Raw genomic sequence first — 16,215 nt, 5'->3', positions numbered from 1 at the left:
CGTAGTAGAGATTGTTTCATTATTCTCGGCGATAGGCTTCAGCTGGCAGCTTGTCCGCGTGTGTTTTGCCGCTCGACCGTTTACCATGAGACCTAATGGAAGCAATTGCACCGTTTACCATGAGACCTAATGGAAGCAATTGCCAAAAAATATTATGTGTGTCTTTAATACTGATTGTCACCACAGTCTTTAAAGTAGCCACCTGCATGCCAGAGTAAAAAATTTCAGAAAACTATGTTTATAGTAAATGAAAAGATATGTTTACCAGTACCGAAAAGGAATGTTATTAACCTTTAAAAAATCTGAGCATAGATGATTGTCATGATAATACGTAACGATAACGCAAGGGAGGTCATCGACACATCTTGCAATAGAATTTAAGACCCCGAAAAAGAAAGAAATTTTGTATTGCAATGCCCAACCCGTTCTGCTATTCTTTCTTTAACACTTTAAGCAGGTATTATTTTTCATCCGCAGAAAAAATAAGCATCTTTTTTAAAGTGAAGTCGGTAACATTTCATGCAACCGAAGATATTTAATTTATGTCTCAAAAACTGTGTTGCATTTTGGGTACATCACGGTCATAGTTTTCAATACTAGTACAACTCGAAAAATGCGAATTCTGAGTTATTAGCTTTCCAACATTGTAAAATCGTGCTCTGTTCGGCAACGGGCCCGACAGTGGCCGAGTGGTAAAATCTGGTAGTTCGGTACTGGTACTGGTAGTTCTGTCCAGAGCTCGAATCCCAGCGAATGGGCTGGCTGAATGGGCGTTTTCATAGTATTCCCGAATTGTAACGTGTATAGGAGTCAGTTTTCCTTAGAAGCCTTGTACGAAGGCATCCCTCTCCTTAGGCAGATAGCCCTCGTGTGCTTTGCCATAATAAAATAAACCAACATTTTCTGCGGCAACAGCACATCCACGTGTTTTATTTCAGTACCTTTCTAACAGATAACATTAGTACGGCACTGCCATATCGCGTAGATTGCCTTTTAGGGTAGCCAAATAGTATACAAGACAGTCAAACACTGATAATATAGCCCAGGTTCTTTTCTTAGAGCCTTGTCGTATGGGTATTTTTCTTTTGTATAATGTAAATATGAGCTTCCCTTAGGAAGTTTGTAGAGTGAATTTTTTTTAAAGGAGACGTGAAAAATGTATAGTTCCCTCACCGGGACTCGAACCGTGGACCTCTCAAATACCCGTCGAGTATGCTTCCGATTACACCACGAAGGCATGCGGAAAGGAGGGAGAAAATACATTATAAGTTTTCCACTAAAACTCCTTATCCCTAAGCATAGTGCTCACATGCTTTGTCATTATCAATAAACCTGTCAACTATCTGCTATTTTGATTTACTACAATTCGCACAACAATGACTCTTAATAAATGTATCTTAAAGAGTACTTTTCTTTAAACGCTTGCTTTCACACCGTTGCTTAAATATTAAAATTTTTACACGGATCAGTCTTAACTTACAAACACGAAGTATTCTTCGCATCCATTTTCGAAACTCATTTTTTGAAATATTTAAGACCATTTTTTTTTAAGAATCACGAAAGCAATGTTTGCGTCATTTTCAGTATCGATTTTTCTTGCGTTTATTCATTTTTGATGACTTTTGTTGAGGAATTCGATTTGAGGACTTTTTTCTCCGCTTCTTTACCGGGCTTAATTTATCTCCTCCTAAAGTATTTGTAGGAATTCCACCGCTTTGCATGATTTTTCGCTTCGATAAATCTTTCGCAAAGTATCTTAGGGTGGAAGGGGAAAGAGGAAAAGAGAATTTCAGATTCAAAAGTTTGCTTGAAAAAAAAAATTCTTCTTCGACCGAAATGTATCATAATGAAGTGCATGATGTAATTTCATTCGAATGCGATACGAATTGCTCGTAGGTTCTTTTAAATATGATTATTAAACTTATTTAAAATGTAAAATATATTTAAATGTATCTGTTTTAATGAAAGATTCAATCTATCAATAAAAAAAGTTTGATTCCACTTTCAGAGGAAACATATTTTTAATTTTTGCGTGAGTTTTGAAGAATGTTTCTCAAAAGCTTTCTTAATAAAATTAATTACTTGATTTTATGTTAAAATTCCTTTTAGCCATAATAAAGTAAAAGTAGTCAGTTTAGTATTGTAAAGTAGTTTAGTATTGTAAATATTGATTATTTTATGTTTAAATTAGATTGCATTAGGTTACTTATTATGGTAAAACATAACAATTCATTATGTCAGATATCAGAGATCTAAATTTAGGGTTCAGATTTTAACGGTTACTTTATGGTTAAGTTAGATTGCTTTGAGTTGCTTATAAACTGCAATTCATTATGTCGGATATCAGAGATCTAAATTTAGAGTTCAGACTTTAACGACGTCACTCACGATTAATTGGAAAAGAGCTCTATCAAAGTTTAATGTAGTTCAGCTGTAGAGATGGCAAAGGCGGAATAGTGAAACATTTTAAGGGATATTAGCTAAATATGTATTTAGACGAACAATGAGAACTTCATATCTTCTTCATATTTAAAAAGGGAAAATATGTAATTTAATTCTATAAAAAATTTTATGTTTTTAATTAGGTATATTATAAGATGTTCATTTAAATTAACCAGATTAAAATGTATAAAGTAATATTATTTAAAACTACGTCTATTATTTTTAAATAGTTTAATTTGTTAATTAATGAGAGACATTAAATATGAAAGAATAATATCTTAACGAGTTTTCTCCTGGCAGCAGGCTCGGTGGAAAATAAAACAGTCCAAAATTGTGTTTTCAGACTAATTTTGGGCTAATAAGAAGGATATTATAAGCGAAGTATCTGATAATTAAAAATTAGCTTTGAAGACATTCGCCTTTCCTGAAAACTACTACCTGAACTGTGGTATGAAAAATGAGAGAAATTCAGAAAACTGATTTAGTTTGAAATTCGAAAGAACAGCAGACTTGAAGGAACTAAAAACACATGTTGATGATTTCATTAATGATAGATATGAAATAATTAATAATTATCAAATGAAATTAGTTAAATTATCAGAATTTGAATTATAAAACAATTAAAAGATCAAAGTAGGTGAATATCACAATATCAGGAGGAAGATCAAATATTGTGAAAATGCAAGATGAATACCAATATGAGAAGAAATAATGGAAAATGACCCAGCGTCTTTTAGTCTGCACTGAATGAATTCATCCTACCTTCGAATACTGCAGAAGTCTAGACCGGTGTTCAGATCCCAGCCAATACTCTGGTTGAATTCGGTTTTCGTGATTTTTTTGTAATGTCAGTTTCTCTTAGAAAGTCTTCCACGTAAAAATTCTTCCTTTAGGTAGATAGCTTTCATGTGCTTTTGTAGATTAGACAAAATAACTATTCCCGTCGAGAAGTCTTCCACGAAAGCATCCCATTCCTAGAGCGTATAATAGCTTTTGCATACTTGGGATTACTCTATACTTTGGATTACTCTACTAACCAACTTTCCGTTGGTTTGCTGTAACTGAACGCGTGTCGCTTAACGGCGTGGAATTCTAGTGTTCAATATCAGTATTTCCATAATTAAGCCAAGTACAAAGAATATAACTGTGTAATATTTAAATTGGTTATCAGTTCGGATCTTTTCCACTAGAACAAGAAGTGCAAAATAATCCTCTACAGGAAGATATGCGTTGCCTATTGGATAAAGTGTGACATTCTATCTTGGGCACTTAATGTATTATCCCGTCGACTCTGAAACTCGTCACCAAGCAGCTCGATTTAGCACCAGTTATGGATGAGCGTGACGTCACAACACATTCATAACCATCTTCTACCTTAATGTAATCCCATCTTATTCTCGATAAGTCATCTTCTCTATTTATGAACAAGGATATAAATTAACTGTTACTGCTATATTTTTTCCTTGCGTTTTGAAAAGAAGAAAAAAAATTCAAAGGCTGTCAAATCACGTTTGCGACAGCGCTTTGGTTCATTTACAATTGGCCAAACGAATTAATATCTACTCAATGTGGGAAAGAACAACTGGAATATGGCGGACAAAACAGTAACAGATTGGATCAATCAACTAAGGAAAGTTTGTACTCATAGCGTTCTAAACAGAGCTTGCGGTAAAAATGGAGCGCTTCACAAAATTAGTCGAAATCGACGAAAGCATTTTAACAAAGCATACAAACGAAGTGAGTCGACTACCTCCACAGCGATGGCTGTTTGGTGGATTGTGAAGAGAGATTGGCGAATGTTTTATTGTGAGATTTGTAAATAAGATGTGAGTCTGAGAATTCTGCAAGAACATTTGGCAGAATCTGCGCCAAATTTAATGGTTCAGTCGTATCCACCTTTCACGATCGACGGGATAATATGTAATCACCCTATTTTTTTCTATGTTTACTGGAATAATTAATCCAAACGATGTAATTCTCATATTTAGAAACATTTTATCGCTTGCGAAACGAGCTGGTGATAAGCGATAAGCGACGAAGGACGTGGGCACTGTTTCTTTGCCATTAGGTTAATCAGTACAGCACCACGTCCACCCTGATCTAGAGTTGGCCAGTTGGTATAGCCACACGAGAGCTATGCACAAGACTCCCAGATCCAGCGCCTAGAGCATCCGGTGGGCAGTCGAACAGATCAATATGCCTCATGCTTCCTCGTTGGAAGTATGAAGTTGGCTTGGTACTTGCGTGTTGACGCATAGAAATTGTTTGGCGCGTGTCATACTGCAGCGGAAAAGTTCCATTACTTTTTTAATAACAATTTATAAAGGAAACAGAAGCTTTAAGGAAAAAAAAATTACTAAGCTTTCAAAATTTCTCTACACAGTTATCAACATTAAATCGTTTAGAACAGTGGTTGTCAACCTTTTTTGCCCCATGTACCCCTTTCACCATTGCTAGAAGATTATTCCACCCCATTGCACTCCTTTCCCAAACTCGAAAGATCCTTCCACGTTTATTTAAATTCAAAGTATTTTTAAACGTGTTTTCTAAATTTAACAATAAAAAATATAGAAAAGGCTGAGAAATACCAAAACTTGAATAAAAGTAGTTTTTTATATTCATAATGTAAAACTAATTATCTAATAAGTAAATAAAAGGCTGACCGCATTCCTCCTTTTAAACTATGAAATTCCGTCTTGTTGAGATCCCCTGGTTTAGATAGTTAATGATATCTTAATAAATGTAACAAGTACACCGATTTTAATCATACTTTAATATTAAAATCGGTATACATTTTACAAGATTTTCAAACTTTACAGTGTTTAATAATATAATTAATTTTTGCGTTTTCATGCAAGAAATTTCTCGATTGAAGTCTTTTACTGATAATTAGCTCTTAAGCAATTTCTTTAAAAATCCCCAATTTGAATATCTTGTATAAAACGTAAATTCAATTTTCTGCCTAAATTATTAACAAAAGTTAATAACTTCTTAGACTGTGCGCTGACGATGTCGATAAAGTAATGAATAATACATTTATTTTCTCAGCGTGTGCACTAAAAATACTCCTCCTTGTAAATTACTCATGTCACTGTATTTTTATTGCTTTCTATTTTGCCAGGCGCCTACTACTTATTACACTTGCGTGCCACTATGGCTATTATTTTCTGTTTCTAATTTTCGGGTGTAGCAATGTTTTCACGGGTATTCTCACCGAAGGCGTGTCTGTAGAAAAAACATAAAACTAGACTGAAATATCCGATTTTATGATGGCTTTCTTTTGTAAAGAACAAAGTTTGTAGGTATTTCTTTCTATCAGACGTATTTGTTCGTGTAAACATTTTTCTTAGCTTTCTGGACCACATCATTCTGAAAGATACGTAATATTGAAATAGATATCCAGACCAAGATGTATTTAATTTAACTTTTGATGCACTGAACAACCGCCCTGTTGGTATGATGTTAAAGAAACCGACTAGCATGGATTGGAATCTGGAGAAGAAATTGTGTGTTTTGCAGCAACCAAACGAACCAAAGTGACTCCAGATTCAGCCACTTGTCCTTTCGAACATTGGTGAGACACAGTTGCTAAATTTCCTGGTTTTCGCAATTTTTTAGATTTTAATTTTTAGATTTCATTCAGAAAAAGATGCTTTTAAACAGTTTAGTGTGCTAATTAATAACAGACAGATTAAATGGGAAAGAATAATACCTTAGTGTTTTTTTTTAATGGCAGCATATTCGGATGAAAATTGCAACACAAAACCATGTTTCGACACTTATAGTCCTTTTGGGATAATAATAAATACACTTAAATATAATAATAATAAATATGTAATTATATCAAAATACAGTTATTTTATATGAATTGTAAAACTGTACTATTCTGACGGTTTGTCGTGTTGTTGCGAAAACGTTAATGAAGTACCAACCACTGCAATGTTGTCTTTATCTTGTCGTTATCTTTCTGAAGAGAAGAATACGTAGTTTGCTTACAACTCGAAATACAAATCCATGAAAAGTTCTATACGATCAGAGGTTAGGTATGTAAAGCGTATATAGTATGAGGTTAACGGAGAGTAAAAATGGTTTACTAGATGAGGAATAAGGTGTTTCTAGAAATCGAAAATTGATTCATCTAGTCATATAAATGTCGCTTAGATTTAATTTTTACCAAAGTTTAACTGTACGCTTCAATAGTTAAAGCGGCAAGTGTTTGTTCTCAAAATGTCTAAAATTCAGAATTTAGATATTTGAACGGCGGGCACTTTAAAATTGCTTCGTAGGCCACTTGGTGTCCTCGAGCCCTGCATTTCCGACCTATTAAAGTTATCTAATTATGATTGTTTATTAATGTCCTTAACTGCATAATCCTGCAAGTTTTGCCACAGGCAGTTCACTTGCATATTCATGAGAATCCGAGTAATATATAGAATATTAGACAGCCTTCGAGTGTTCTGCGATAATCAATTAATCAAACATAGAATATTTCTACAGTGCGTAGTAACCAGAAATGTAGATAATCTCAAATTCCTTATTCTAAAATCAAAAAAGATTAATGGGAGAGATGTTCATTATGAAAGCATTTAGAACTACAAGTTAATGAAAACTTTTTCCTCATTAAGCGTCATTTTCTTGTAGTTATTAACAGAGGCAGAAAAGTAATCCAATTTTAAAGGATTATAGAAACAGTGATGTTCCAGATACTGAAGGATTAGCGAACAGCTTTTCTGAAATATCCGCGTGAGAACTGGAGACAGGGAGTTAAAGCTTTTAGTGCGAAAGTTCTTACGCAGTGTCTGGGTAACCTTTCACAATGGTTAATTTTTACCTTAGAAAATTTTTTTAAAAAATTAATTAAAGGTTAATAAGAGATCCGAGTATTTTAGGCTGAAATTAAATTGCCTTAAAATGCATGCTTGATCCTTAAAATAATAATAAAATTTCAAAATTTTATTCTTTCAAGTAAGGAAGAAAATTAGGATAAGCTTTTCAACACCTGGAAAAGATGGTGATGGTCTCACTTTTTCGAAAAAAATTACGGAATTTTCTATGTTTATCATTGCAAAATGTAGACAGTTTGAAAATAATATGCATTTCTTAATTACTAAGTACAAATATAAAAGGAGATTTTACTGAATTGGATTGGATTATTTAATTATGGCAAAGAACACGAGGGCTATCTCCCTAAAGGGAGGGATGCCTTCGTGGAGGATTTTCTAAGGAAAACTGGCTCGCATACATGGGGAAAACCACGAAAACGCCCATGCAGGCAGTCCGTTCGCGGGATACGAACCACGGACCGAACTACCAGTGTTCAGAGTCTTTACCGCTCGGCCGCTGGTGGGCCGGAAATTGTTATAGGGATAACTACTAACGTACAAATGACTACTTAACTACTAATTTACTGCATTATTATAGGGATAACAACTAACTACTACTAGTTATAACATGTGTACAGAAATATGCATTCGCAAACAATAGAGTTCAATACAGCCATTACATGCAAAACATATTCTCTTCTTAATTAAATCGAAATAAGAAAAAAAATCTAAAAGTATTAATATTTTAATGCCGCACAAGAGTGTTGTTTAGAATTTTTGAAGATTCTTGAGAGTGATACGCAGCAGTATAAAAACATGGTCTCTGCCAAAGGCATGCAGTTGCTGTACGTTAAAAAACATAATACTTAATGCGTGCTGTCCTTGAGATTAACAAAATAAATGAACATATCATGTCAGACTGACATGTTAGTAAAACCATATGATGAGTAACAGATGAATGTAGTCTACTTTGCAGTGCATTTAGTCAGTCAGGTACTTGGTGACTTAGTAAATTATCCGGGATACTGAAGCATATTCCTATTTGTTTTGTGATGAGTTATCTTCACGTTTAATGTACATTTAAGGTATTGTAGTACGCGCTTTGCTTGAATCCAATGAAAGTATTTCGGGTTATTGTTAAACTGAAGTCTACTAACAGAATTTGAAATGTCAGGTCGTGTAAATACAGCTAAGTAAATTACGGATTCGGTTAAGGCGTAATATTTATTTTTCTCTACACTTTCATTGGCGAAGTTTCATGATTTGTATAGTTTAATGCTGGGGTCTAATGGTGCTGATATAGGCTTACATTCTTGCATACCGTATTTAGCCAAGAGTTCTTTTACGTACTGAGTTTGGATAATGGATGCAGTATGTTAATGCTTAAACACTGTTTTATTTTGCCTAGATCTCTCATATGAAAAGTTTTGCTGATAGTTTCTTTAATGTGTATCATAGATGATTCGCTTTTAATCAGAATTTGAGTCTATTTTACAGTTCATTTAGTCAGGCAGGTAAGTACTTAGAGGCGTAGTAAATTATCCGGTATGCTGTACTAGATTCCTGTTACAATGAGTCTTCCACAGTTGTATTTTACTGCAGGTTTCCATGCCTTGAAATTGCCACATCATTCTAGAATGATTCAGTGTTGAGCATGTCGATAAGGCACATCTGGAGGATTCTGTCTTCACCTCATATCGGAAGGACGCAAAGTCTTCTGATTCTCTGCAGAATTATATAGTTTGTACTTTACCTTTTTCTGCTCAGTGCAGCCGCAAAGAGATGAATGCAGATTTCACAACAAAGAGGAATTTTTTCAGGAACACACTTTCTTTCTTTCTTTTTTTTTTTTTTTTTTTAGTTTTGTTATTAAGTATGGCTTTTCTCACACTTACCCCACATAAAATTCAAGACCAAAATCACAAAATACTAAAAAATAGCGTATCTTAATTCTCAATAGAGTGTTAAAAGTATATAATGATTTTAATGAGACCATCTACATTTCATAAAAATATTTAATATTTGTAATTAGACATCTTGTCATTTAAATGCATTTTAATTTTAATCAATCGGACTAAAAGGTAGGGGAAATATTCAATTTTTTAAGAACTGCATTTACTGCTTTTTTAGCGCTTGGTTTGATACTCAGTAACATGAATTAAATTTGAAACTTTAAATTATAATATGTTGAGCTTTATTCAATGGGAAACGTTGGCGCGTAGAGATAATAAATGTTCTAGTATTTGACGTAGTGGCAACACATTGCTTCAAATAGCCGAATTTGTGGATTAAAATTGAAAGATACATATCTTATATTCCAGGCACGCTGGGGATAAAAATGTTTTATTTCCAACAGTTTTTCCACTTGTTTGCTTGCAAAATATAAAATAAATCAAAAACAAATTCAAAATTCGGACTTCGAGGTGACCATGTTCTGGGAGAGGACTACGTGTATTAGAAATTCGGTGGCTTTAGGTGTCGTTGTTTTTCCACGATGCGAGAAACATACATACATACAAATTCTTCATTACTTTATGTAAATAATACATGGAGATAAAATTTGCTGGCAATTAACTGTTTGAAAGGCGATTCGAGGATAAAGGTGATATGGACAAAAAGTGAATTTTGAAATCGTCAGATGCTATTAGTTTCCATGGTGTTGCCAAACGGGAGTTTCGTAATTATAGCTTCGATAAGAACTATCTTTTAGTCAGCTCACAATATCCACGATAGTGTTCAGTCGTGTACCTGTGAACTAATAATTAGCAATGTATTTATAAACTTTTTCTTAATGTTTCTTTCTATATCATAATAAAATATTGTGTTAAATTTGGTAACTTACTTTTCATTTTGATGGAAATCTCTATTGATGTCATAAAATATTCAAGTACATTCTTATTTTTTTTTAAAAATTCTGAAATGTTAATTAAAGATGTAATTGTATTGTTAAACTGTTCTACAATTAGTATCTAGTATCAATTAATTAGAGAGCTTTGTCTTTATCAGTACCTTATCATTTAAGAATTTGATACAGATCTTTTGTTTTAAATTTTTCGTAATATGGGGCCAATCCCTAACTGTTTCCGAAATGCTGATGCAGGCTCTCCTCATTAACGATTCCCGTTTCAAAGTAATACTCTCAACGAGTGAAGCCCTATTTAATGCATCTTCGTGCCTCAACAAATATTCGCTACCTCTGCGATCTCTCAGATTTTGCGCATTTGCCCCACAGCGTGGTTCAGCTACCTTTGGAAGGAGCATTTTTTTTCTTTTCTGTGGAGGTAGATTGCGATAAATCATTTGGTTCGACATTTATTTATTTTATTTATTTATATCTAAGTTGCACTCTCTCCTTACATTCAGGTTTTTTTCGTGTTCTCAGCTTCATTTGTAGCTATTGTAGTACCCATAATAGATAAATATAGAGGTAGAAACAGCTGTTTTTGTGCATGGCCTGAATTTTAAATCTAGTTATGGCATTAATTGTTTACTTTCTGCTTCGTTAGATGAAGCTGTGACCTCAGTGTATTTCCTTGGAAACGATAAAAATCTAGCTTTCTACTCTTATCTTTTCGGTAAAAATCTCACTGCGAACTTCAACAACGGATTTAGTTTTCAAGCGTTTTTTCAATGCTGCTCGTTATTTACAGATATTTCTCTCTGCAGCCTCTTAAGATTTTTATTTTGTTCTGTTTTGTTTAAAGCATATATTCATTTAATTAAATATCTTACAATATTTTTCTATACCTCTTTTGTTAAAATAGAATATTGAAATTTTGTTATGGGTTTCTGTAGTTCACCACTTTTATCATATGAGGCAACAAGCGGTATATTATTTGTTTTCTGATTTAATTTAAAAATCTATTGCGGACAGCTCATGATTTCCTTTACGGTTTATTCATTTATACCAATATTTGCTGCACTTCATTTAAACTTATTTTCTCGAATTATTCTAATTGATCCCTCAAGGCAAGTTCAAACTGACATAAAAATTCGCAAAATTTAGAATTAAATAACGCGGTCAATATTTCTCGTACGAGCGACAATGGGCGTTTTCGTGGTTTTCCCCATGTGTAACGTGTATACGAGCCAGTTTCCCTTAGAAAGTCCTCCACGAAGGCATCCCTCCCTTTAGGCAGATAGCCCTCGAGGCTTTGCCATAATCACACACACGTACGAGAGACAAACTTCTCATAATTTTATTGTTTCAAAATGAGATAATACAAACAAAGAACAAATGTACAAACAAATGTACAAATACAAACATGGGAACCGGCAGACCGCATTAAAAGTTAGATTTCGTTATTTGTCGAAATTTAGTTTTTTTTTTAAATTTGATATTGACAAAACATTAATATTTTCATCATATAAAACGCTTTTGTAATTGGAATCACATGATTTTGATCAACGATTGTGAAAATCCGGGTAAATGCTTTTACTAAAAACTTTTAAGCCGGGTAAGTGGGTGAACATATATATATATATATGGTTGTTGCCAATTGCAATAAAAACTCGAGATACAGGACTAGATGTTATAGCCATTGCGAATATGAAATTTCAACGTTCTACGGTTAATTATTTTTAGGGTAACCAGCTTCTTTATGTCTTTCTGTTGTGGAATGCAGTTTTTGATAAGGGCATGCACAATGTGGGGGAAAAAAAAGGACAGTTCTGTATCTCCCGTTCTCCTCGGCCGATTGACGAAATTCAAATTGCTTTTTTCATGTCTCGAAAGCGCGACTTAGAATAATGCTATATATAAATGTAATATATATCCTAACATAGGTACTTTGACACAAAACCAAACTTTTTCTGAAATAACATACCTATATTTTTCCATATTTCGATTCTACGACTCAAATTATGCCTAGATAAATTTTGTAAAATTTGGTGCGAAATTTAACGGAGAAATTAAAAAATTGATCTTGGCGAATCGTTTTCAGTTTGCGCCAAGAATAGTTCACTTGGTGAACTTCTTAATATATGGCAACCTATTTTAACAAATATGCCAAATTTCAAAAGGCGCCAATATATAAATTCACGTATATCTTCGGAAATTTTGAATAAAAAACTGCAATTTTTTGCAGGTTTGCTTAGAAATACATTTACTTTAAGATGATGGTAAAACTTTCATAGATTCAAAATTATTTTCGAAAAATTTATAAAAATTATTTAAAAAATAAATCATAAAAAATGGACGAATTTTATTTGGAATGAACCTTATTTCGAAATGTAAAAGGAAGAATCAAATAAGTTTAATATAAAAGATATATGAATAAATATACACCAAAATCAATTAACATTGAGGAGCTAATTTTTTAAAAACTACTCGTGCGATTTTTACAAAACTTGGCAGTCTGGCGTAATTTCAGAAAAAAAAAAATCCGATTTTGTGTCAAAATACCTATATTAGAACAACGCTGTATATAAATTTAATACAAATCCTAGGGCGTGCTTTCGAAATATGAAAAACACAAGTTGAATTTCGTCAGTCGACCCAGCAGAACAGGAGATATAGAACTGTCTTTTTTTTTTCGCAGTGCACATCAAAAGTTATCCAAAATGATGGACCTTATTTCAGATGTTTTTATTTTAAAAATTAGCCGCTTGCGCGACTGGCCGCCGAAAATGGTTATTATGAAAAAGAAGAAAATGCGTAATGATTTTAATGAATCCAGCTAGTGTATTAATTTCACGAGTTCACATAATAGTTAATAATAATTGAAATGAATCTGCTTTTCTTGCTACTTTTTATGTGTTAACTTTATTTATTTAAATATCACGTTCTTTGCACTTATTTCACATAAAATTCAATTCAACACCAAAATCGCAAAATGTTTAAAAACAGCATATCTTTAGACTCCTGGCAGAAGGTTAGGGGTTGCCATGCATATTTTTATATTCGCTTTTAAAAATTAGCCGTTCTTGTGACCAACCGTCTAAAATAGTTATCATAAAAAAGAAAAAGTATGTGATGATTTTAATGAGCCCATCTACTGTAATTTTATAAAAATATTGAATACTTTTAATTAAAAATACCATGATTGTAATATATGTTTATTTAAATCAATCACATTAATAAGCAGAAAAAATTATTCTTAAGAACTGCGTTTATTGCTTTTAAATCGCTTAGTTTATCATACAGTAACCTTCCAGATTAAATTTGAATGAAATACAAATCACAAATAATTAATACAAATTTATACAAATAATTAAAAATATATAAATGTATGAGTTATACAAATTTTCACGTATATACCATTTAATTATAAGAAAATTGACGTTTAAAGTGTGTTATATTTTTTCGATATTTTGACATTTTAAAGGTACCTTCACGTATTTTTCATTCTTTACGCATAACATAAACATTTTGCTAAAATCTACAATTGTTGCAGTCCAGTAGCTTAGAAATTTTTAAAACAAATTCATAATCAAAATTCCTGTTGTAAGTTATCAAAAAATAACCAAGATGTGATTTTTTCGTAAATGCCATTAAATTAAACTAGACAAATTGTAATTATCTATCCAACAATGAATGTTTCTTTTATGCGGAAATGTCCCCGCTTTTGAAACTGTCGTGCGTGGAAATACTATCAAAGCACCGTCAAGAATGCTCTGGATGTAAACTAAAAACACCCCGCTATGGAGACCAAAGCTTGAAATCACTGCGTCAGTCGTAATGGGGAGTTGGCACCTCCTTTCATTCTTACCTCCATGGTAAAATGCGACTAAAATAGGTACGCTGTGTCCGGGAGCATAACTGGGTATCCTGCCCATGGGTATTATATCAGTGGACTGATCTTCCTGATTGCAGTTTGGGCGTGAGGCTAATAACCTTGTAGACACATTAGAATTTTTCTTCGAAGCAGGAGAGATGAAAAATGAGCAATGCCCTCATCGGGACTCGAACCACGGACTTCTCGAATACGCGTCGAGCGTGCTGACCACTACACCATGAAGGCATGATAAGAAGGCAGGAGGAATACCTTGTATACTTCCCCTTTTAAAGGGCGACTGGGGATTAGGGGATCCAATCGCCAAATCCTGGGTGTGGAAAATCATCATCCACCACCCTTTTAGTTTCGACGCCACTGTAGAGTCATTAGGATTACTTAGAAGCACGAGTCATGAAGAATGGAGAATTATCTTCCACCACCTTTTGTTTTTAGTTCGGGCACCACTGTAGAGTCATTAGGATTTTTGAAGTAAGAAACAGTTAAAATGAACAATGCCCTCGGCGGGTCTCGAACCTGGACTTCTCGTATGCGCACCGAGTGTGCTACCGTTACACCACGAAGTAGTGATGAGTCGGTACTACCGAACCAGGTATTTTGTAACGGGTACTTAGTTGTAACGGGTACTGAAAATCGGTACACCCAAGTACCCGTTACTTCAGTACCGAAATCGGTACTTTTCGGTATTCGTTACTTCTGTACCGAAACGGGTACTTTTCGGTATTCGTTACTTCTGTACCGAAACGGGCACTTTTCGGTATTCGTTACTCTGTACCGAAACGGGCACTTTTCGGTATTCGCTACTTTGTAACGAAAATATGCGTCTCCTCTCGGTATCTTGGTATTCGTTACTGGAGGATCGATGAGGGTTCAGCTCACTTCGGTTTTGGTACGAGGACAGTAGTATCTGGTTGTATTTGCGAAATGGTGATATGCGCTTCTTGTGTCCGTGAATGGCCTGCTCCTCAGACACTTCCGTAGTTGACATGTTTTCTGATATTCAAAATCTTAACTCCGTACAAATAAAATCAAACACGTGATGACGTGGCAGAGTTCATTCAGTGCGCAAAATCGTTAGCTGCGTATTTCGGTACTGCAAACCGTTACTAGGGTACTTTGGTACTCCAAATCGTTACTAGGGTACTGCGGTACAGCAAACCATTACTCCGGTATTTCGTTACTTCGGTACTCCAAATCGTTACTTGGGTACTCGGTACTTGAAATCGGTTTTCGGTACTTTTCAAAGTAACGGTTACTTGAGTAACGGGTATTTTGTACTGGGTACTTGTCTGTACCCGTTACTTTCGTATCGGGTACAAGAAAGTACCTAAGTTGCCCATCACTACCACGAAGGCATGCAGAAAGGAGGGAGAATATACCTTAAAGTAATTGAACTGTCATTTGTTTCGCTGGTTTTGCTGCATAATTTCTACATACTAGACAGCTTCTTCTGATTTTCTTCACTAAATTGCGGCTTTTGGGGAATCCTTAAGTTCTGTCGTAGTTTTGCTAAAGTTGTAGCAACTCCTGCGTATAGCATTTTGTTATTTTCTCTCTTTAGTGTTGAATCAATAAATATGGAGTGTTAGGACAAAATGGATGTTCTTCGTTATATACTGTATATTCGCAATTTCGTATATTACTGTATAATCGGTTTCTTCTGATCTTCCTTTAATTCGAAGAATTTGGTTTTCATCATGTAACGGTGGAAAGCTGAATATACTAAAGCTCGGGAAAATGACTATTCAAATTGAAGTGCTCTGATTTCAGGTGTGAAGAAATCCATCTGAGCTTTGCGAACACAGAATATTTCAGGGTCCTTAATTTCAGAAACAGTTATTGGGCCACTATTAGCAGGCAGTTTTCTTGCTGTAGCTGCAAAACGTTTCATCATGTCACAATTCTGAGAAACTGCAAAACGTTACTGAATTTTCTTATGCCTAATAATTATTCATCTCTTTTTCACAATTTTAATGTCACAAACAGATTTCTTACTACGGCATCCTTGCTGTTCATCGTTGCGTATGTAAAAATTCCGTTTTTGAATTGGTGAATTTATGCCCTGGTTTTGTAACCATTCCCCGCAGATGCACCGAAAATATGTAAACATTGGGAGAAGACAATCAATATTTACAAAAGTAAATGATTTATTCCAAGGCCCCGGGAGGGCACTGATGGATAGCATTACTTCCCTGATCAAAGTCACATCGTTAACT

The 16,215-nt window shown here is 34.1% G+C and overlaps 1 protein-coding gene across 3 annotated transcripts in view; it reads left to right on the top strand.

The window, feature by feature from the left end:
• LOC118205585 (mannan-binding lectin serine protease 2-like) overlaps positions 1-16,215 on the top strand; it is a 232,465-nt gene that overhangs the window by 72,533 nt on the left and 143,717 nt on the right. The window lies entirely within an intron of this gene.

This window comes from Stegodyphus dumicola, chromosome 9, assembly GCF_044657685.1.
Source record: "Stegodyphus dumicola isolate Sdum_Otavi_A_Nest chromosome 9, ASM4465768v1".
NCBI classification, from domain to species: Eukaryota; Metazoa; Arthropoda; class Arachnida; order Araneae; family Eresidae; genus Stegodyphus; species Stegodyphus dumicola.
Note: the sequence above shows the minus strand (reverse complement) of the source record. Positions and strands in the feature narration are given on the sequence as shown.